Source organism: Cinclus cinclus, chromosome 26, assembly GCF_963662255.1.
Source record: "Cinclus cinclus chromosome 26, bCinCin1.1, whole genome shotgun sequence".
Taxonomy (NCBI): domain Eukaryota; kingdom Metazoa; phylum Chordata; class Aves; order Passeriformes; family Cinclidae; genus Cinclus; species Cinclus cinclus.
Window position 1 is genome coordinate 7,547,238 of NC_085071.1, and position 21,795 is coordinate 7,569,032.

The window sequence follows — 21,795 nt, forward strand, 5'->3', positions numbered from 1 at the left end:
GCCTGCGGCCCATGCTGGGCTTTTGCCTACAAAAATTCCAGAAGGACGAGGATTTCTCCCAGACCAAAGCTGCCCCCTCCTCCAAACCTGGCTGCCATCGGAGGCCCAAACGTGCCCTACAAAATGACACCTGCCAAGTGGGCTCTTGAGTTTGGCTTCTTGGGTGGAAGTGCCTCCTTTCAAAGCCAACTTGCCTGCAGCCGGTCCTGGGCTTTTGCATACAAAAATTCCATAAGGACGAGGATTTCTCCCAGACCAAAGCTGCCCCCTCCTCCAAACCTGGCTGCCATCGGAGGCCCAAACGCGCCCTACAAAATGACATCTGCCAAGTGGGCTCTTGAGATTGGCTTCTTGCGGAAAAGTGCCTCCTTTCAAAGCCAACTTGCCTAACTAGCCTGCGGCCCGTGCTGGGCTTTAGACTACAAAAATTCCATAAGGACGAGGATTTCTCCCAGACCAAAGCTGCCCCCTCCTCCAAACCTGGCTGCCATCGGAAGCCCAAACGCACCCTACAAAATGACATCTGCCAAGTGGGCTCTTGAGTTTGGCTTTCTGGGGAAAAGTGCCTCCTTTCGGAGTCAACTTGCCTGCGGCTCATGCAGGGGTTTTGCCTACAAAAATTCCATAAGGACGAGGATTTCTCCCAGACCAAAGCTGCCCCCTCCTCCAAACCTGGCTGCCATCGGAGGCCCAAACGCGCCCTACAAAATGACACCTGCCAAGTGGGCTCTTGAGTTTGGCTTCTTGGGGAAAAGTGCCTCCTTTCGGAGCCAACTTGCCTAACTAGCCTGCGGCCCGTGCTGGGCTTTTGCCTACAAAAATTCCATAAGGACGAGGATTTCTCCCAGACCAAAGCTGCCCCCTCCTCCAAACCTGGCTGCCATCAGAGGCCCAAACGTGCCCTACAAAATGACATCTGCCAAGTGGGCTCTTGAGTTTGGCTTCTTGGGGAAAAGTGCCTCCATTCGGAGCCAAATTGCCTAACTTGCCTGCGGCCCGTCCTGGGCTTATGCCTCCAAGAATTCCAGAAGGACGAGGATTTCTCCCAGACCAAAGCTGCCCCCTCCTCCAAACCTGGCTGCCATCGGAGGCCCAAACGCGCCCCACAAAATTACACCTGCATTGAGGGTTCTTGAGTTTGGCTTCCTGGGGAAAAGTGCCTCCTTTCGGAGTCAACTTGCCTGCGGCCCATGCAGGGCTTTTGCCTCCAAAAATTCCATAAGGACGAGGATTTCTCCCAGACCAAAGCTGCCCCCTCCTCCAAACCTGGCTGCCATTGGAGGCCCAAACGTGCCCTACAAAATGACACCTGCCAAGTGGGCTCTTGAGTTTGGCTTCTTGGGTGGAAGTGCCTCCTTTCAAAGCCAACTTGCCTGCGGCCCGTCCTGGGCTTTTGCCTACAAAAATTCCATAAGGACGAGGATTTCTCCCAGACCAAAGCTGCCCCCTCCTCCAAACCTGGCTGCCATCGGAGGCCCAAACGCGCCCTACAAAATGACATCTGCCAAGTGGGCTCTTGAGTTTGGCTTCTTGGGGAAAAGTGCCTCCTTTCGGAGCCAACTTGCCTAACTTGCCTGCGGCCCATCCTGGGCTTTTGCTACAAAAATTCCATAAGGACGAGGATTTCTCCCAGACCAAAGCTGCCCCCTCCTCCAAACCTGGCTGCCATCGGAGGCCCAAACGCGCCCTAGAAAATGACACCTGCCAAGTGGGCTCTTGAGTTTGGCTTCTTGGGGAAAAGTGACTCCTTTCAAAGCAACTTGCCTAACTTGCCTGCGGCCCATGCAGGGCTTTTGCCTCCAAAAATTCCATAAGGACGAGGATTTCTCCCAGACCAAAGCTGCCCCCTCCTCCAAACCTGGCTGCCATCGGAGGCCGAAACGTGCCCTACAAAATGACATCTGCCAAGTGGGCTCTTGAATTTGGCTTCTTGGGTGGAAGTACCTCCTTTCAAAGCCAACTTGCCTGCGGCCCGTCCTGGGCTTTTGCCTACAAAAATTCCATAAGGACGAGGATTTCTCCCAGACCAAAGCTGCCCCCTCCTCCAAACCTGGCTGCCATCGGAGGCCCAAACGCGCCCTACAAAATGACATCTGCCAAGTGGGCTCTTGAGTTTGGCTTCTTGGGTGGAAGTGCCTCCTTTCAAAGCCAACTTGCCTAACTAGCCTGCGGCCCGTGCTGGGCTTTAGACTACAAAAATTCCATAAGGACGAGGATTTCTCCCAGACCAAAGCTGCCCCCTCCTCCAAACCTGGCTGCCATCGGAGGCCCAAACGCGCCCTACAAAATGACATCTGCCAAGTGGGCTCTTGAGTTTGGCTTCTTGGGGAAAAGTGCCTCCTTTCGGAGTCAACTTGCCTGCGGCCCATGCTGGGCTTTTGCCTCCAAAAATTCCATAAGGACGAGGATTTCTCCCAGACCAAAGCTGCCCCCTCCTCCAAACCTGGCTGCCATCGGAGGCCCAAACGTGCCCTACAAAATGACACCTGCCAAGTGGGCTCTTGAGTTTGGCTTCTTGGGTGGAAGTGCCTCCTTTCAAAGCCAACTTGCCTGCAGCCGGTCCTGGGCTTTTGCATACAAAAATTCCATAAGGACGAGGATTTCTCCCAGACCAAAGGTGCCCCCTCCTCCAAACCTGGCTGCCATCGGAGGCCCAAACGCGCCCTACAAAATGACATCTGCCAAGTGGGCTCTTGAGATTGGCTTCTTGCGGAAAAGTGCCTCCTTTCAAAGCCAACTTGCCTAACTAGCCTGCGGCCCGTGCTGGGCTTTAGACTACAAAAATTCCATAAGGACGAGGATTTCTCCCAGACCAAAGCTGCCCCCTCCTCCAAACCTGGCTGCCATCGGAAGCCCAAACGCACCCTACAAAATGACATCTGCCAAGTGGGCTCTTGAGTTTGGCTTTCTGGGGAAAAGTGCCTCCTTTCGGAGTCAACTTGCCTGCGGCTCATGCAGGGGTTTTGCCTACAAAAATTCCATAAGGACGAGGATTTCTCCCAGACCAAAGCTGCCCCCTCCTCCAAACCTGGCTGCCATCGGAGGCCCAAACGCGCCCTACAAAATGACACCTGCCAAGTGGGCTCTTGAGTTTGGCTTCTTGGGGAAAAGTGCCTCCTTTCGGAGCCAACTTGCCTAACTAGCCTGCGGCCCGTGCTGGGCTTTTGCCTACAAAAATTCCATAAGGACGAGGATTTCTCCCAGACCAAAGCTGCCCCCTCCTCCAAACCTGGCTGCCATCAGAGGCCCAAACGTGCCCTACAAAATGACATCTGCCAAGTGGGCTCTTGAGTTTGGCTTCTTGGGGAAAAGTGCCTCCATTCGGAGCCAAATTGCCTAACTTGCCTGCGGCCCGTCCTGGGCTTATGCCTCCAAGAATTCCAGAAGGACGAGGATTTCTCCCAGACCAAAGCTGCCCCCTCCTCCAAACCTGGCTGCCATCGGAGGCCCAAACGCGCCCCACAAAATTACACCTGCATTGAGGGTTCTTGAGTTTGGCTTCCTGGGGAAAAGTGCCTCCTTTCGGAGTCAACTTGCCTGCGGCCCATGCAGGGCTTTTGCCTCCAAAAATTCCATAAGGACGAGGATTTCTCCCAGACCAAAGCTGCCCCCTCCTCCAAACCTGGCTGCCATTGGAGGCCCAAACGTGCCCTACAAAATGACACCTGCCAAGTGGGCTCTTGAGTTTGGCTTCTTGGGTGGAAGTGCCTCCTTTCAAAGCCAACTTGCCTGCGGCCCGTCCTGGGCTTTTGCCTACAAAAATTCCATAAGGACGAGGATTTCTCCCAGACCAAAGCTGCCCCCTCCTCCAAACCTGGCTGCCATCGGAGGCCCAAACGCGCCCTACAAAATGACATCTGCCAAGTGGGCTCTTGAGTTTGGCTTCTTGGGGAAAAGTGCCTCCTTTCGGAGCCAACTTGCCTAACTTGCCTGCGGCCCATCCTGGGCTTTTGCTACAAAAATTCCATAAGGACGAGGATTTCTCCCAGACCAAAGCTGCCCCCTCCTCCAAACCTGGCTGCCATCGGAGGCCCAAACGCGCCCTAGAAAATGACACCTGCCAAGTGGGCTCTTGAGTTTGGCTTCTTGGGGAAAAGTGACTCCTTTCAAAGCAACTTGCCTAACTTGCCTGCGGCCCATGCAGGGCTTTTGCCTCCAAAAATTCCATAAGGACGAGGATTTCTCCCAGACCAAAGCTGCCCCCTCCTCCAAACCTGGCTGCCATCGGAGGCCGAAACGTGCCCTACAAAATGACATCTGCCAAGTGGGCTCTTGAATTTGGCTTCTTGGGTGGAAGTACCTCCTTTCAAAGCCAACTTGCCTGCGGCCCGTCCTGGGCTTTTGCCTACAAAAATTCCATAAGGACGAGGATTTCTCCCAGACCAAAGCTGCCCCCTCCTCCAAACCTGGCTGCCATCGGAGGCCCAAACGCGCCCTACAAAATGACATCTGCCAAGTGGGCTCTTGAGTTTGGCTTCTTGGGTGGAAGTGCCTCCTTTCAAAGCCAACTTGCCTAACTAGCCTGCGGCCCGTGCTGGGCTTTAGACTACAAAAATTCCATAAGGACGAGGATTTCTCCCAGACCAAAGCTGCCCCCTCCTCCAAACCTGGCTGCCATCGGAGGCCCAAACGCGCCCCACAAAATGACATCTGCATTGAGGGTTCTTGAGTTTGGCTTCTTGGGGAAAAGTGCCTCCTTTCGGAGTCAACTTGCCTAACTTGCCTGCGGCCCATGTGGGGTTTTTGCCTACAAAAATTCCATAAGGACGAGGATTTCTCCCAGACCAAAGCTGCCCCCTCCTCCAAACCTGGCTGACATCGGAGGCCCAAACGCGCCCTACAAAATGACACCTGCCAAGTCGGCTCTTGAGTTTGGCTTCTTGGGGAAAAGTGACTCCTTTGAAAACCAACTTGCCTGCGTCCCGTCCTGGGCTTTTGCTACAAAAATTCCATAAGGACGAGGATTCCTCCCAGACCAAAGCTGCCCCCTCCTCCAAACCTGGCTGCCATCGGAGGCCCAAACGCGCCCTACAAAATGACATCTGCCAAGTGGGCTCTTGAGTTTGGCTTTCTGGGGAAAAGTGCCTCCTTTCGGAGTCAACTTGCCTGCGGCTCATGCAGGGGTTTTGCCTACAAAAATTCCATAAGGACGAGGATTTCTCCCAGACCAAAGCTGCCCCCTCCTCCAAACCTGGCTGCCATCGGAGGCCCAAACGCGCCCTACAAAATGACACCTGCCAAGTGGGCTCTTGAGTTTGGCTTCTTGGGGAAAATTGCCTCCTTTCGGAGTCAACTTGCCGGCGGCCCATGCAGGGCTTTTGCCTACAAAAATTCCATAAGGACGAGGATTTCTCCCAGAACAAAGCTGCCCCCTCCTCCAAACCTGGCTGCCATCGGAGGCCCAAACGCGCCCTACAAAATGACATCTGCATTGTGGGTTCTTGAGTTTGGCTTCTTGGGGAAAAGTGCCTCCTTTCGGAGCCAACTTGCCTAACTTGCCTGCGGCCCGTCCTGGGCTTTTGAGTACAAAAATTCCAGAAGGACGAGGATTTCTCCCAGACCAAAGCTGCCCCCTCCTCCAAACCTGGCTGCCATCGGAGGCCCAAACGCGCCCTACAAAATGACACCTGCCAAGTGGGCTCTTGAGTTTGGCTTCTTGGGGAAAAGTGCCTCCTTTCAAAGCCAACTTGCCTAACTTGCCTGCGGCCCGTCCTGGGCTTTTGCCTACAAAAATTCCAGAAGGACAAGGATTTCTCCCAGACCAAAGCTGCTCCCTCCTCCAAACCTGGCTGCCATCGGAGGCCCAAACGCGCCCTACAAAATGACATCTGCCAAGTGGGCTCTTGAGTTTGGCTTCTTGGGGAAAAGTGACTCCTTTCAAAACCAACTTGCCTGCGTCCCGTCCCGGACGATTGCTACAAAAATTCCATAAGGACGAGGATTCCTCCCAGACGAAAGCTGCCCCCTCCGCCAAACCTGGCTGCCATCGGAGGACCAAACGCGCCCCACAAAATGACACCGGCATTGAGAGTTCTTGAGTTTGGCTTCCCGGGGAAAAGTGCCTCCTTTCGGAGTCAACTTGCCTGCGGCCCATGCAGGGCTTCTGCCTACAAAAATTCCAGAAGGACGAGGATTTCTCCCAGACTAAAGCTGCCCCCTCCTCCAAACCTGGCTGCCATCGGAGGCCCAAACGTGCCCTACAAAATGACACCTGCCAAGTGGGCTCTTGAGTTTGGCTTCTTGGGTGGAAGTGCCTCCTTTCAAAGCCAACTTGCCTGCGGCCCGTCCTGGGCTTTTGCTACAAAAATTCCATAAGGACGAGGATTTCTCCCAGACCAAAGCTGCCCCCTCCTCCAAACCTGGCTGCCATCGGAGGCCCAAACGCGCCCTACAAAATGACATTTGCCAAGTGGGCTCTTGAGTTTGGCTTCTTGGGGAAAAGTGCCTCCTTTCGGAGCCAACTTGCCTAACTTGCCTGCGGCCCTTCCTGGGCTTTTGCCTCCAAAAATTCCAGAAGGACGAGGATTTCTCCCAGGCCAAAGCTGCCCCCTCCTCCAAACCTGGCTGCCATCGGAGGCCCAAACGTGCCCTACAAAATGACACCTGCCAAGTGGGCTCTTGAGTTTGGCTTCTTGGGGAAAAGTGACTCCTTTCAAAACCAACTTGCCTGTGTCCCGTCCCGGGCTTTTGCTACAAAAATTCCAGAAGGACGAGGATTTCTCCCAGACCAAAGCTGCCCCCTCCTCCAAACCTGGCTGCCATCAGAGGCCCAAACGCGCCCCACAAAATGACATCTGCATTGAGGGTTCTTGAGTTTGGCTTCTTGGGGAAAAGTGCCTCCTTTCGGAGCCAACTTGCCTAACTTGCCTGCGGCCCGTCCTGGGCTTTTGCCTCCAAAAATTCCATAAGGACGAGGATTTCTCCCAGGCCAAAGCTGCCCCCTCCTCCAAACCTGGCTGCCATCGGAGGCCCAAACGTGCCCTACAAAATGACACCTGCCAAGTGGGCTCTTGAGTTTGGCTTCTTGGGGAAAAGTGACTCCTTTCAAAACCAACTTGCCTGTGTCCCGTCCCGGGCTTTTGCTGCAAAAATTCCATAAGGACGAGGATTTCTCCCAGACCAAAGCTGCCCCCTCCTTCAAACCTGGCTGCCATCGGAGGCCCAAACGTGCCCTACAAAATGACATCTGCCAAGTGGGCTCTTGAGTTTGGCTTCTTGGGTGGAAGCACCTCCTTTCAAAGCCAACTTGCCTGCGGCCCGTCCTGGGCTTTGGCCTACAAAAATTCCATAAGGACGAGGATTTCTCCCAGACCAAAGCTGCCCCCTCCTCCAAACCTGGCTGCCATCGGAGGCCCAAACGTGCCCTACAAAATGACACCTGCCAAGTGGGCTCTTGAGTTTGGCTTCTTGGGTGGAAGTACCTCCTTTCAAAGCCAACTTGCCTGTGGCCCGTCCTGGGCTTTTGAGTACAAAAATTCCATAAGGACGAGGATTTCTCCCAGACCAAAGCTGCCCCCTCCTCCAAACCTGGCTGCCATCAGAGGCCCAAATGCGCCCCACAAAATTACATCTGCCAAGTGGGCTCTTGAGTTTGGCTTCTTGGGGAAAAGTGCCTCCTTTCGGAGCCAACTTGCCTAACTTGCCTGCGGCCCGTCCTGGGCTTTTGCCTCCAAAAATTCCAGAAGGACGAGGATTTCTCCCAGACCAAAGCTGCCCCCTCCTCCAAACCTGGCTGCCATCGGAGGCCCAAACGCGCCCCACAAAATGACACCTGCATTGAGGGTTCTTGAGTTTGGCTCCCTGGGGAAAAGTGCCTCCTTTCGGAGTCAACTTGCCTGCGGCCCATGCAGGGCTTTTGCCTACAAAAATTCCAGAAGGACGAGGATTTCTCCCAGACCAAAGCTGCCCCCTCCTCCAAACCTGGCTGCCATCGGAGGCCCAAACGTGCCCTACAAAATGACATCTGCCAAGTGGGCTCTTGATTTTGGCTTCTTGGGTGGAAGTACCTCCTTTCAAAGCCAACTTGCCTGCGGCCCGTCCTGGGCTTTTGCCTCCAAAAATTCCATAAGGACGAGGATTTCTCCCAGACCAAAGCTGCCCCCTCCTCCAAACCTGGCTGCCATCGGAGGCCCAAACGCGCCCTACAAAATGACATCTGCCAAGTGGGCTCTTGAGTTTGGCTTCTTGGGGAAAAGTGCCTCCTTTCGGAGCCAACTTGCCTAACTAGCCTGCGGCCCATCCTGGGCTTTTGCTACAAAAATTCCATAAGGACGAGGATTTCTCCCAGACCAAAGCTGCCCCCTCCTCCAAACCTGGCTGCCATCAGAGGCCCAAACGCGCCCCACAAAATGACATCTGCATTGAGGGTTCTTGAGTTTGGCTTCTTGGGGAAAAGTGCCTCCTTTCGGAGCCAACTTGCCTAACTTGCCTGCGGCCCGTCCTGGGCTTTTGCCTCCAAAAATTCCATAAGGACGAGGATTTCTCCCAGGCCAAAGCTGCCCCCTCCTCCAAACCTGGCTGCCATCGGAGGCCCAAACGTGCCCTACAAAATGACACCTGCCAAGTGGGCTCTTGAGTTTGGCTTCTTGGGGAAAAGTGACTCCTTTCAAAACCAACTTGCCTGTGTCCCGTCACGGGCTTTTGCTACAAAAATTCCAGAAGGACGAGGATTTCTCCCAGACCAAAGCTGCCCCCTCCTCCAAACCTGGCTGCCATCGGAGGCCCAAACATGCCCTACAAAATGACATCTGCCAAGTGGGCTCTTGAGTTTGGCTTCTTGGGTGGAAGCACCTCCTTTCAAAGCCAACTTGCCTGCGGCCCGTCCTGGGCTTTGGCCTACAAAAATTCCATAAGGACGAGGATTTCTCCCAGACCAAAGCTGCCCCCTCCTCCAAACCTGGCTGCCATCGGAGGCCCAAACGTGCCCTACAAAATGACACCTGCCAAGTGGGCTCTTGAGTTTGGCTTCTTGGGTGGAAGTACCTCCTTTCAAAGCCAACTTGCCTGTGGCCCGTCCTGGGCTTTTGAGTACAAAAATTCCATAAGGACGAGGATTTCTCCCAGACCAAAGCTGCCCCCTCCTCCAAACCTGGCTGCCATCAGAGGCCCAAATGCGCCCCACAAAATGACATCTGCCAAGTGGGCTCTTGAGTTTGGCTTCTTGGGGAAAAGTGCCTCCTTTCGGAGCCAACTTGCCTAACTTGCCTGCGGCCCGTCCTGGGCTTTTGCCTCCAAAAATTCCAGAAGGACGAGGATTTCTCCCAGACCAAAGCTGCCCCCTCCTCCAAACCTGGCTGCCATCGGAGGCCCAAACGCGCCCCACAAAATGACACCTGCATTGAGGGTTCTTGAGTTTGGCTCCCTGGGGAAAAGTGCCTCCTTTCGGAGTCAACTTGCCTGCGGCCCATGCAGGGCTTTTGCCTACAAAAATTCCAGAAGGACGAGGATTTCTCCCAGACCAAAGCTGCCCCCTCCTCCAAACCTGGCTGCCATCGGAGGCCCAAACGTGCCCTACAAAATGACATCTGCCAAGTGGGCTCTTGAGTTTGGCTTCTTGGGTGGAAGTACCTCCTTTCAAAGCCAACTTGCCTGCGGCCCGTCCTGGGCTTTTGCCTCCAAAAATTCCATAAGGACGAGGATTTCTCCCAGACCAAAGCTGCCCCCTCCTCCAAACCTGGCTGCCATCGGAGGCCCAAACGCGCCCCACAAAATGACATCTGAATTGAGGGTTCTTGAGTTTGGCTTCTTGGGGAAAAGTGCCTCCTTTCGGAGCCAACTTGCCTAACTTGCCTGCGGCCCATCCTGGGCTTTTGCTACAAAAATTCCATAAGGACGAGGATTTCTCCCAGACCAAAGCTGCCCCCTCCTCCAAACCTGGCTGCCATCGGAGGCCCAAACGCGCCCTACAAAATGACATCTGCCAAGTGGGCTCTTGAGTTTGGCTTTCTGGGGAAAAGTGCCTCCTTTCGGAGTCAAGTTGCCTGCGGCTCATGCAGGGGTTTTGCCTACAAAAATTCCATAAGGACGAGGATTTCTCCCAGACCAAAGCTGCCCCCTCCTCCAAACCTGGCTGCCATCGGAGGCCCAAACGCGCCCTACAAAATGACACCTGCCAAGTGGGCTCTTGAGTTTGGCTTCTTGGGGAAAATTGCCTCCTTTCGGAGTCAACTTGCCGGCGGCCCATGCAGGGCTTTTGCCTACAAAAATTCCATAAGGACGAGGATTTCTCCCAGAACAAAGCTGCCCCCTCCTCCAAACCTGGCTGCCATCGGAGGCCCAAACGCGCCCTACAAAATGACATCTGCCAAGTGGGCTCTTGAGTTTGGCTTCTTGGGGAAAAGTGCCTCCTTTCGGAGCCAACTTGCCTAACTTGCCTGCGGCCCGTCCTGGGCTTTTGAGTACAAAAATTCCAGAAGGACGAGGATTTCTCCCAGACCAAAGCTGCCCCCTCCTCCAAACCTGGCTGCCATCGGAGGCCCAAACGCGCCCCACAAAATGACATCTGCATTGAGGGTTCTTGAGTTTGGCTTCTTGGGGAAAAGTGCCTCCATTCGGAGTCAACTTGCCTAACTTGCCTGCGGCCCATGTGGGGTTTTTGCCTACAAAAATTCCATAAGGACGAGGATTTCTCCCAGACCAAAGCTGCCCCCTCCTCCAAACCTGGCTGACATCGGAGGCCCAAACGCGCCCTACAAAATGACACCTGCCAAGTCGGCTCTTGAGTTTGGCTTCTTGGGGAAAAGTGACTCCTTTGAAAACCAACTTGCCTGCGTCCCGTCCTGGGCTTTTGCTACAAAAATTCCATAAGGACGAGGATTTCTCCCAGACCAAAGCTGCTCCCTCCTCCAAACCTGGCTGCCATCGGAGGCCCAAACGCGCCCTACAAAATGACATCTGCCAAGTGGGCTCTTGAGTTTGGCTTCTTGGGGAAAAGTGACTCCTTTCAAAACCAACTTGCCTGCGTCCCGTCCCGGACGATTGCTACAAAAATTCCATAAGGACAAGGATTCCTCCCAGAGGAAAGCTGCCCCCTCCGCCAAACCTGGCTGCCATCGGAGGACCAAACGCGCCCCACAAAATGACACCGGCATTGAGAGTTCTTGAGTTTGGCTTCCCGGGGAAAAGTGCCTCCTTTCGGAGTCAACTTGCCTGCGGCCCATGCAGGGCTTCTGCCTACAAAAATTCCAGAAGGACGAGGATTTCTCCCAGACTAAAGCTGCCCCCTCCTCCAAACCTGGCTGCCATCGGAGGCCCAAACGTGCCCTACAAAATGACACCTGCCAAGTGGGCTCTTGAGTTTGGCTTCTTGGGTGGAAGTGCCTCCTTTCAAAGCCAACTTGCCTGCGGCCCGTCCTGGGCTTTTGCTACAAAAATTCCATAAGGACGAGGATTTCTCCCAGACCAAAGCTGCCCACTCCTCCAAACCTGGCTGCCATCGGAGGCCCAAACGCACCCTACAAAATGACATTTGCCAAGTGGCTCTTGAGTTTGGCTTCTTGGGGAAAAGTGCCTCCTTTCGGAGCCAACTTGCCTAACTTGCCTGCGGCCCTTCCTGGGCTTTTGCCTCCAAAAATTCCAGAAGGACGAGGATTTCTCCCAGGCCAAAGCTGCCCCCTCCTCCAAACCTGGCTGCCATCGGAGGCCCAAACGTGCCCTACAAAATGACACCTGCCAAGTGGGCTCTTGAGTTTGGCTTCTTGGGGAAAAGTGACTCCTTTCAAAACCAACTTGCCTGTGTCCCGTCCCGGGCTTTTGCTACAAAAATTCCAGAAGGACGAGGATTTCTCCCAGACCAAAGCTGCCCCCTCCTCCAAACCTGGCTGCCATCAGAGGCCCAAACGCGCCCCACAAAATGACATCTGCATTGAGGGTTCTTGAGTTTGGCTTCTTGGGGAAAAGTGCCTCCTTTCGGAGCCAACTTGCCTAACTTGCCTGCGGCCCGTCCTGGGCTTTTGCCTCCAAAAATTCCATAAGGACGAGGATTTCTCCCAGGCCAAAGCTGCCCCCTCCTCCAAACCTGGCTGCCATCGGAGGCCCAAACGTGCCCTACAAAATGACACCTGCCAAGTGGGCTCTTGAGTTTGGCTTCTTGGGGAAAAGTGACTCCTTTCAAAACCAACTTGCCTGTGTCCCGTCACGGGCTTTTGCCTCCAAAAATTCCATAAGGACGAGGATTTCTCCCAGACCAAAGCTGCCCCCTCCTCCAAACCTGGCTGCCATCGGAGGCCCAAACGTGCCCTACAAAATGACATCTGCCAAGTGGGCTCTTGAGTTTGGCTTCTTGGGTGGAAGCACCTCCTTTCAAAGCCAACTTGCCTGCGGCCCGTCCTGGGCTTTGGCCTACAAAAATTCCATAAGGACGAGGATTTCTCCCAGACCAAAGCTGCCCCCTCCTCCAAACCTGGCTGCCATCGGAGGCCCAAACGTGCCCTACAAAATGACACCTGCCAAGTGGGCTCTTGAGTTTGGCTTCTTGGGTGGAAGTACCTCCTTTCAAAGCCAACTTGCCTGTGGCCCGTCCTGGGCTTTTGAGTACAAAAATTCCATAAGGACGAGGATTTCTCCCAGACCAAAGCTGCCCCCTCCTCCAAACCTGGCTGCCATCAGAGGCCCAAATGCGCCCCACAAAATGACATCTGCCAAGTGGGCTCTTGAGTTTGGCTTCTTGGGGAAAAGTGCCTCCTTTCGGAGCCAACTTGCCTAACTTGCCTGCGGCCCGTCCTGGGCTTTTGCCTCCAAAAATTCCAGAAGGACGAGGATTTCTCCCAGACCAAAGCTGCCCCCTCCTCCAAACCTGGCTGCCATCAGAGGCCCAAACGCGCCCCACAAAATGACATCTGCATTGAGGGTTCTTGAGTTTGGCTTCTTGGGGAAAAGTGCCTCCTTTCGGAGCCAACTTGCCTAACTTGCCTGCGGCCCGTCCTGGGCTTTTGCCTCCAAAAATTCCATAAGGACGAGGATTTCTCCCAGGCCAAAGCTGCCCCCTCCTCCAAACCTGGCTGCCATCGGAGGCCCAAACGTGCCCTACAAAATGACACCTGCCAAGTGGGCTCTTGAGTTTGGCTTCTTGGGGAAAAGTGACTCCTTTCAAAACCAACTTGCCTGTGTCCCGTCCCGGGCTTTTGCTGCAAAAATTCCATAAGGACGAGGATTTCTCCCAGACCAAAGCTGCCCCCTCCTCCAAACCTGGCTGCCATCGGAGGCCCAAACGTGCCCTACAAAATGACATCTGCCAAGTGGGCTCTTGAGTTTGGCTTCTTGGGTGGAAGCACCTCCTTTCAAAGCCAACTTGCCTGCGGCCCGTCCTGGGCTTTGGCCTACAAAAATTCCATAAGGACGAGGATTTCTCCCAGACCAAAGCTGCCCCCTCCTCCAAACCTGGCTGCCATCGGAGGCCCAAACGTGCCCTACAAAATGACACCTGCCAAGTGGGCTCTTGAGTTTGGCTTCTTGGGTGGAAGTACCTCCTTTCAAAGCCAACTTGCCTGTGGCCCGTCCTGGGCTTTTGAGTACAAAAATTCCATAAGGACGAGGATTTCTCCCAGACCAAAGCTGCCCCCTCCTCCAAACCTGGCTGCCATCAGAGGCCCAAATGCGCCCCACAAAATGACATCTGCCAAGTGGGCTCTTGAGTTTGGCTTCTTGGGGAAAAGTGCCTCCTTTCGGAGCCAACTTGCCTAACTTGCCTGCGGCCCGTCCTGGGCTTTTGCCTCCAAAAATTCCAGAAGGACGAGGATTTCTCCCAGACCAAAGCTGCCCCCTCCTCCAAACCTGGCTGCCATCGGAGGCCCAAACGCGCCCCACAAAATGACACCTGCATTGAGGGTTCTTGAGTTTGGCTCCCTGGGGAAAAGTGCCTCCTTTCGGAGTCAACTTGCCTGCGGCCCATGCAGGGCTTTTGCCTACAAAAATTCCAGAAGGACGAGGATTTCTCCCAGACCAAAGCTGCCCCCTCCTCCAAACCTGGCTGCCATCGGAGGCCCAAACGTGCCCTACAAAATGACATCTGCCAAGTGGGCTCTTGATTTTGGCTTCTTGGGTGGAAGTACCTCCTTTCAAAGCCAACTTGCCTGCGGCCCGTCCTGGGCTTTTGCCTCCAAAAATTCCATAAGGACGAGGATTTCTCCCAGACCAAAGCTGCCCCCTCCTCCAAACCTGGCTGCCATCGGAGGCCCAAACGCGCCCTACAAAATGACATCTGCCAAGTGGGCTCTTGAGTTTGGCTTCTTGGGGAAAAGTGCCTCCTTTCGGAGCCAACTTGCCTAACTTGCCTGCGGCCCATCCTGGGCTTTTGCTACAAAAATTCCATAAGGACGAGGATTTCTCCCAGACCAAAGCTGCCCCCTCCTCCAAACCTGGCTGCCATCAGAGGCCCAAACGCGCCCCACAAAATGACATCTGCATTGAGGGTTCTTGAGTTTGGCTTCTTGGGGAAAAGTGCCTCCTTTCGGAGTCAACTTGCCTAACTTGCCTGCGGCCCGTCCTGGGCTTTTGCCTCCAAAAATTCCATAAGGACGAGGATTTCTCCCAGGCCAAAGCTGCCCCCTCCTCCAAACCTGGCTGCCATCGGAGGCCCAAACGTGCCCTACAAAATGACACCTGCCAAGTGGGCTCTTGAGTTTGGCTTCTTGGGGAAAAGTGACTCCTTTCAAAACCAACTTGCCTGTGTCCCGTCCCGGGCTTTTGCTACAAAAATTCCAGAAGGACGAGGATTTCTCCCAGACCAAAGCTGCCCCCTCCTCCAAACCTGGCTGCCATCGGAGGCCCAAACATGCCCTACAAAATGACATCTGCCAAGTGGGCTCTTGAGTTTGGCTTCTTGGGTGGAAGCACCTCCTTTCAAAGCCAACTTGCCTGCGGCCCGTCCTGGGCTTTTGAGTACAAAAATTCCATAAGGACGAGGATTTCTCCCAGACCAAAGCTGCCCCCTCCTCCAAACCTGGCTGCCATCGGAGGCCCAAATGCGCCCCACAAAATGACATCTGCATTGAGGGTTCTTGAGTTTGGCTTCTTGGGGAAAAGTGCCTCCTTTCGGAGCCAACTTGCCTAACTTGCCTGCGGCCCGTCCTGGGCTTTTGCCTCCAAAAATTCCAGAAGGACGAGGATTTCTCCCAGACCAAAGCTGCCCCCTCCTCCAAACCTGGCTGCCATCGGAGGCCCAAACGCGCCCCACAAAATGACACCTGCATTGAGGGTTCTTGAGTTTGGCTCCCTGGGGAAAAGTGCCTCCTTTCGGAGTCAACTTGCCTGCGGCCCATGCAGGGCTTTTGCCTACAAAAATTCCAGAAGGACGAGGATTTCTCCCAGACCAAAGCTGCCCCCTCCTCCAAACCTGGCTGCCATCGGAGGCCCAAACGTGCCCTACAAAATGACATCTGCCAAGTGGGCTCTTGAGTTTGGCTTCTTGGGTGGAAGTACCTCCTTTCAAAGCCAACTTGCCTGCGGCCCGTCCTGGGCTTTTGCCTCCAAAAATTCCATAAGGACGAGGATTTCTCCCAGACCAAAGCTGCCCCCTCCTCCAAACCTGGCTGCCATCGGAGGCCCAAACGCGCCCCACAAAATGACATCTGAATTGAGGGTTCTTGAGTTTGGCTTCTTGGGGAAAAGTGCCTCCGTTCGGAGCCAACTTGCCTAACTTGCCTGCGGCCCATCCTGGGCTTTTGCTACAAAAATTCCATAAGGACGAGGATTTCTCCCAGACCAAAGCTGCCCCCTCCTCCAAACCTGGCTGCCATCGGAGGCCCAAACGCGCCCTACAAAATGACATCTGCATTGTGGGTTCTTGAGTTTGGCTTCTTGGGGGAAAGTGCCTCCTTTCAAAGCAACTTGCCTAACTTGCCTGCGGCCCATGCAGGGCTTTTGCCTACAAAAATTCCATAAGGACGAGGATTTCTCCCAGACCAAAGCTGCCCCCTCGTCCAAACCTGGCTGCCATCGGAGGCCGAAACGTGCCCTACAAAATGACATCTGCCAAGTGGGCTCTTGAATTTGGCTTCTTGGGTGGAAGTACCTCCTTTCAAAGCCAACTTGCCTGCGGCCCGTCCTGGTCTTTTGCCTACAAAAATTCCATAAGGACGAGGATTTCTCCCAGACCAAAGCTGCCCCCTCCTCCAAACCTGGCTGCCATCGGAGGCCCAAACGCGCCCTACAAAATGACATCTGCCAAGTGGGCTCTTGAGTTTGGCTTCTTGGGTGGAAGTGCCTCCTTTCAAAGCCAACTTGCCTAACTAGCCTGCGGCCCGTGCTGGGCTTTAGACTACAAAAATTCCAGAAGGACGAGGATTTCTCCCAGACCAAAGCTGCCCCCTCCTCCAAACCTGGCTGCCATCGGAGGCCCAAACGCGCCCCACAAAATGACATCTGCATTGAGGGTTCTTGAGTTTGGCTTCTTGGGGAAAAGTGCCTCCTTTCGGAGTCAACTTGCCTAACTTGCCTGCGGCCCATGTGGGGTTTTTGCCTACAAAAATTCCATAAGGACGAGGATTTCTCCCAGACCAAAGCTGCCCCCTCCTCCAAACCTGGCTGACATCGGAGGCCCAAACGCGCCCTACAAAATGACACCTGCCAAGTCGGCTCTTGAGTTTGGCTTCTTGGGGAAAAGTGACTCCTTTGAAAACCAACTTGCCTGCGTCCCGTCCTGGGCTTTTGCTACAAAAATTCCATAGGGACGAGGATTCCTCCCAGACCAAAGCTGCCCCCTCCTCCAAACCTGGCTGCCATCGGAGGCCCAAACGCGCCCTACAAAATGACATCTGCCAAGTGGGCTCTTGAGTTTGGCTTTCTGGGGAAAAGTGCCTCCTTTCGGAGTCAACTTGCCTGCGGCTCATGCAGGGGTTTTGCCTACAAAAATTCCATAAGGACGAGGATTTCTCCCAGACCAAAGCTGCCCCCTCCTCCAAACCTGGCTGCCATCGGAGGCCCAAACGCGCCCTACAAAATGACACCTGCCAAGTGGGCTCTTGAGTTTGGCTTCTTGGGGAAAATTGCCTCCTTTCGGAGTCAACTTGCCGGCGGCCCATGCAGGGCTTTTGCCTACAAAAATTCCATAAGGACGAGGATTTCTCCCAGAACAAAGCTGCCCCCTCCTCCAAACCTGGCTGCCATCGGAGGCCCAAACGCGCCCTACAAAATGACATCTGCCAAGTGGGCTCTTGAGTTTGGCTTCTTGGGGAAAAGTGCCTCCTTTCGGAGCCAACTTGCCTAACTTGCCTGCGGCCCGTCCTGGGCTTTTGAGTACAAAAATTCCAGAAGGACGAGGATTTCTCCCAGACCAAAGCTGCCCCCTCCTCCAAACCTGGCTGCCATCGGAGGCCCAAATGCGCCCCACAAAATGACATCTGCATTGAGGGTTCTTGAGTTTGGCTTCTTGGGGAAAAGTGCCTCCATTCGGAGTCAACTTGCCTAACTTGCCTGCGGCCCATGCGGGGTTTTTGCCTACAAAAATTCCATAAGGACGAGGATTTCTCCCAGACCAAAGCTGCCCCCTCCTCCAAACCTGGCTGACATCGGAGGCCCAAACGCGCCCTACAAAATGACACCTGCCAAGTCGGCTCTTGAGTTTGGCTTCTTGGGGAAAAGTGACTCCTTTCAAAACCAACTTGCCTGCGTCCCGTCCTGGGCTTTTGCTACAAAAATTCTATAAGGACGAGGATTTCTCCCAGACCAAAGCTGCCCCCTCCTCCAAACCTGGCTGCCATCGGAGGCCCAAACGCGCCCTACAAAATGACATCTGCCAAGTGGGCTCTTGAGTTTGGCTTTCTGGGGAAAAGTGCCTCCTTTCGGAGTCAACTTGCCTGCGGCTCATGCAGGGGTTTTGCCTACAAAAATTCCATAAGGACGAGGATTTCTCCCAGACCAAAGCTGCCCCCTCCTCCAAACCTGGCTGCCATCGGAGGCCCAAACGCGCCCTACAAAATGACACCTGCCAAGTGGGCTCTTGAGTTTGGCTTCTTGGGGAAAATTGCCTCCTTTCGGAGTCAACTTGCCGGCGGCCCATGCAGGGCTTTTGCCTACAAAAATTCCATAAGGACGAGGATTTCTCCCAGAACAAAGCTGCCCCCTCCTCCAAACCGGGCTGCCATCGGAGGCCCAAACGCGCCCTACAAAATGACATCTGCATTGTGGGTTCTTGAGTTTGGCTTCTTGGGGAAAAGTGCCTCCTTTCGGAGCCAACTTGCCTAACTTGCCTGCGGCCCGTCCTGGGCTTTTGAGTACAAAAATTCCAGAAGGACGAGGATTTCTCCCAGACCAAAGCTGCCCCCTCCTCCAAACCTGGCTGCCATCGGAGGCCCAAACGCGCCCTACAAAATGACACCTGCCAAGTGGGCTCTTGAGTTTGGCTTCTTGGGGAAAAGTGCCTCCTTTCAAAGCCAACTTGCCTAACTTGCCTGCGGCCCGTCCTGGGCTTTTGCCTACAAAAATTCCAGAAGGACAAGGATTTCTCCCAGACCAAAGCTGCTCCCTCCTCCAAACCTGGCTGCCATCGGAGGCCCAAACGCGCCCTACAAAATGACATCTGCCAAGTGGGCTCTTGAGTTTGGCTTCTTGGGGAAAAGTGACTCCTTTCAAAACCAACTTGCCTGCGTCCCGTCCCGGACGATTGCTACAAAAATTCCATAAGGACGAGGATTCCTCCCAGAGGAAAGCTGCCCCCTCCGCCAAACCTGGCTGCCATCGGAGGACCAAACGCGCCCCACAAAATGACACCGGCATTGAGAGTTCTTGAGTTTGGCTTCCCGGGGAAAAGTGCCTCCTTTCGGAGTCAACTTGCCTGCGGCCCATGCAGGGCTTCTGCCTACAAAAATTCCAGAAGGACGAGGATTTCTCCCAGACTAAAGCTGCCCCCTCCTCCAAACCTGGCTGCCATCGGAGGCCCAAACGTGCCCTACAAAATGACACCTGCCAAGTGGGCTCTTGAGTTTGGCTTCTTGGGTGGAAGTGCCTCCTTTCAAAGCCAACTTGCCTGCGGCCCGTCCTGGGCTTTTGCTACAAAAATTCCATAAGGACGAGGATTTCTCCCAGACCAAAGCTGCCCCCTCCTCCAAACCTGGCTGCCATCGGAGGCCCAAACGCGCCCTACAAAATGACATTTGCCAAGTGGCTCTTGAGTTTGGCTTCTTGGGGAAAAGTGCCTCCTTTCGGAGCCAACTTGCCTAACTTGCCTGCGGCCCTTCCTGGGCTTTTGCCTCCAAAAATTCCAGAAGGACGAGGATTTCTCCCAGGCCAAATCTGCCCCCTCCTCCAAACCTGGCTGCCATCGGAGGCCCAAACGTGCCCTACAAAATGACACCTGCCAAGTGGGCTCTTGAGTTTGGCTTCTTGGGGAAAAGTGACTCCTTTCAAAACCAACTTGCCTGTGTCCCGTCCCGGGCTTTTGCTACAAAAATTCCAGAAGGACGAGGATTTCTCCCAGACCAAAGCTGCCCCCTCCTCCAAACCTGGCTGCCATCAGAGGCCCAAACGCGCCCCACAAAATGACATCTGCATTGAGGGTTCTTGAGTTTGGCTTCTTGGGGAAAAGTGCCTCCTTTCGGAGCCAACTTGCCTAACTTGCCTGCGGCCCGTCCTGGGCTTTTGCCTCCAAAAATTCCATAAGGACGAGGATTTCTCCCAGGCCAAAGCTGCCCCCTCCTCCAAACCTGGCTGCCATCGGAGGCCCAAACGTGCCCTACAAAATGACACCTGCCAAGTGGGCTCTTGAGTTTGGCTTCTTGGGGAAAAGTGACTCCTTTCAAAACCAACTTGCCTGTGTCCCGTCCCGGGCTTTTGCCTCCAAAAATTCCATAAGGACGAGGATTTCTCCCAGACCAAAGCTGCCCCCTCCTCCAAACCTGGCTGCCATCGGAGGCCCAAACGTGCCCTACAAAATGACATCTGCCAAGTGGGCTCTTGAGTTTGGCTTCTTGGGTGGAAGCACCTCCTTTCAAAGCCAACTTGCCTGCGGCCCGTCCTGGGCTTTGGCCTACAAAAATTCCATAAGGACGAGGATTTCTCCCAGACCAAAGCTGCCCCCTCCTCCAAACCTGGCTGCCATCGGAGGCCCAAACGTGCCCTACAAAATGACACCTGCCAAGTGGGCTCTTGAGTTTGGCTTCTTGGGTGGAAGTACCTCCTTTCAAAGCCAACTTGCCTGTGGCCCGTCCTGGGCTTTTGAGTACAAAAATTCCATAAGGACGAGGATTTCTCCCAGACCAAAGCTGCCCCCTCCTCCAAACCTGGCTGCCATCAGAGGCCCAAATGCGCCCCACAAAATGACATCTGCCAAGTGGGCTCTTGAGTTTGGCTTCTTGTGGAAAAGTGCCTCCTTTCGGAGCCAACTTGCCTAACTTGCCTGCGGCCCGTCCTGGGCTTTTGCCTCCAAAAATTCCAGAAGGACGAGGATTTCTCCCAGACCAAAGCTGCCCCCTCCTCCAAACCTGGCTGCCATCGGAGGCCCAAACGCGCCCCACAAAATGACACCTGCATTGAGGGTTCTTGAGTTTGGCTCCCTGGGGAAAAGTGCCTCCTTTCGGAGTCAACATGCCTGCGGCCCATGCAGGGCTTTTGCCTACAAAAATTCCAGAAGGACGAGGATTTCTCCCAGACCAAAGCTGCCCCCTCCTCCAAACCTGGCTGCCATCGGAGGCCCAAACGTGCCCTACAAAACGACATCTGCCAAGTGGGCTCTTGAGTTTGGCTTCTTGGGTGGAAGTACCTCCTTTCAAAGCCAACTTGCCTGCGGCCCGTCCTGGGCTTTTGCCTCCAAAAATTCCATAAGGACAAGGATTTCTCCCAGACCAAAGCTGCCCCCTCCTCCAAACCTGGCTGCCATCGGAGGCCCAAACGCGCCCTACAAAATGACATCTGCCAAGTGGGCTCTTGAGTTTGGCTTCTTGGGTGGAAGTGCCTCCTTTCAAAGCCAACTTGCCTAACTAGCCTGCGGCCCGTCCGGGGCTTTTGCCTACAAAAATTCCATAAGGACGAGGATTTCTCCCAGACCAAAGCTGCCCCCTCCTCCAAACCTGGCTGCCATCGGAGCCCCAAACGCGCCCCACAAAATGACATCTGCATTGAGGGTTCTTGAGTTTGGCTTCTTGGGGAAAAGTGCCTCCTTTCGGAGCCAACTTGCCTAACTTGCCTGCGGCCCATCCTGGGCTTTTGCTACAAAAATTCCATAAGGACGAGGATTTCTCCCAGACCAAAGCTGCCCCCTCCTCCAAACCTGGCTGCCATCGGAGGCCCAAACGCGCCCTACAAAATGACATCTGCCAAGTGGGCTCTTGAGATTGGCTTCTTGCGGAAAAGTGCCTCCTTTCAAAGCCAACTTGCCTAACTAGCCTGCGGCCCGTGCTGGGCTTTAGACTACAAAAATTCCAGAAGGACGAGGATTTCTCCCAGACCAAAGCTGCCCCCTCCTCCAAACCTGGCTGCCATCGGAGGCCCAAACGCGCCCCACAAAATGACATCTGCATTGAGGGTTCTTGAGTTTGGCTTCTTGGGGAAAAGTGCCTCCTTTCGGAGTCAACTTGCCTAACTTGCCTGCGGCCCATGTGGGGTTTTTGCCTACAAAAATTCCATAAGGACGAGGATTTCTCCCAGACCAAAGCTGCCCCCTCCTCCAAACCTGGCTGACATCGGAGGCCCAAACGCGCCCTACAAAATGACATCTGCCAAGTGGGCTCTTGAGATTGGCTTCTTGCGGAAAAGTGCCTCCTTTCAAAGCCAACTTGCCTAACTAGCCTGCGGCCCGTGCTGGGCTTTAGACTACAAAAATTCCATAAGGACGAGGATTTCTCCCAGACCAAAGCTGCCCCCTCC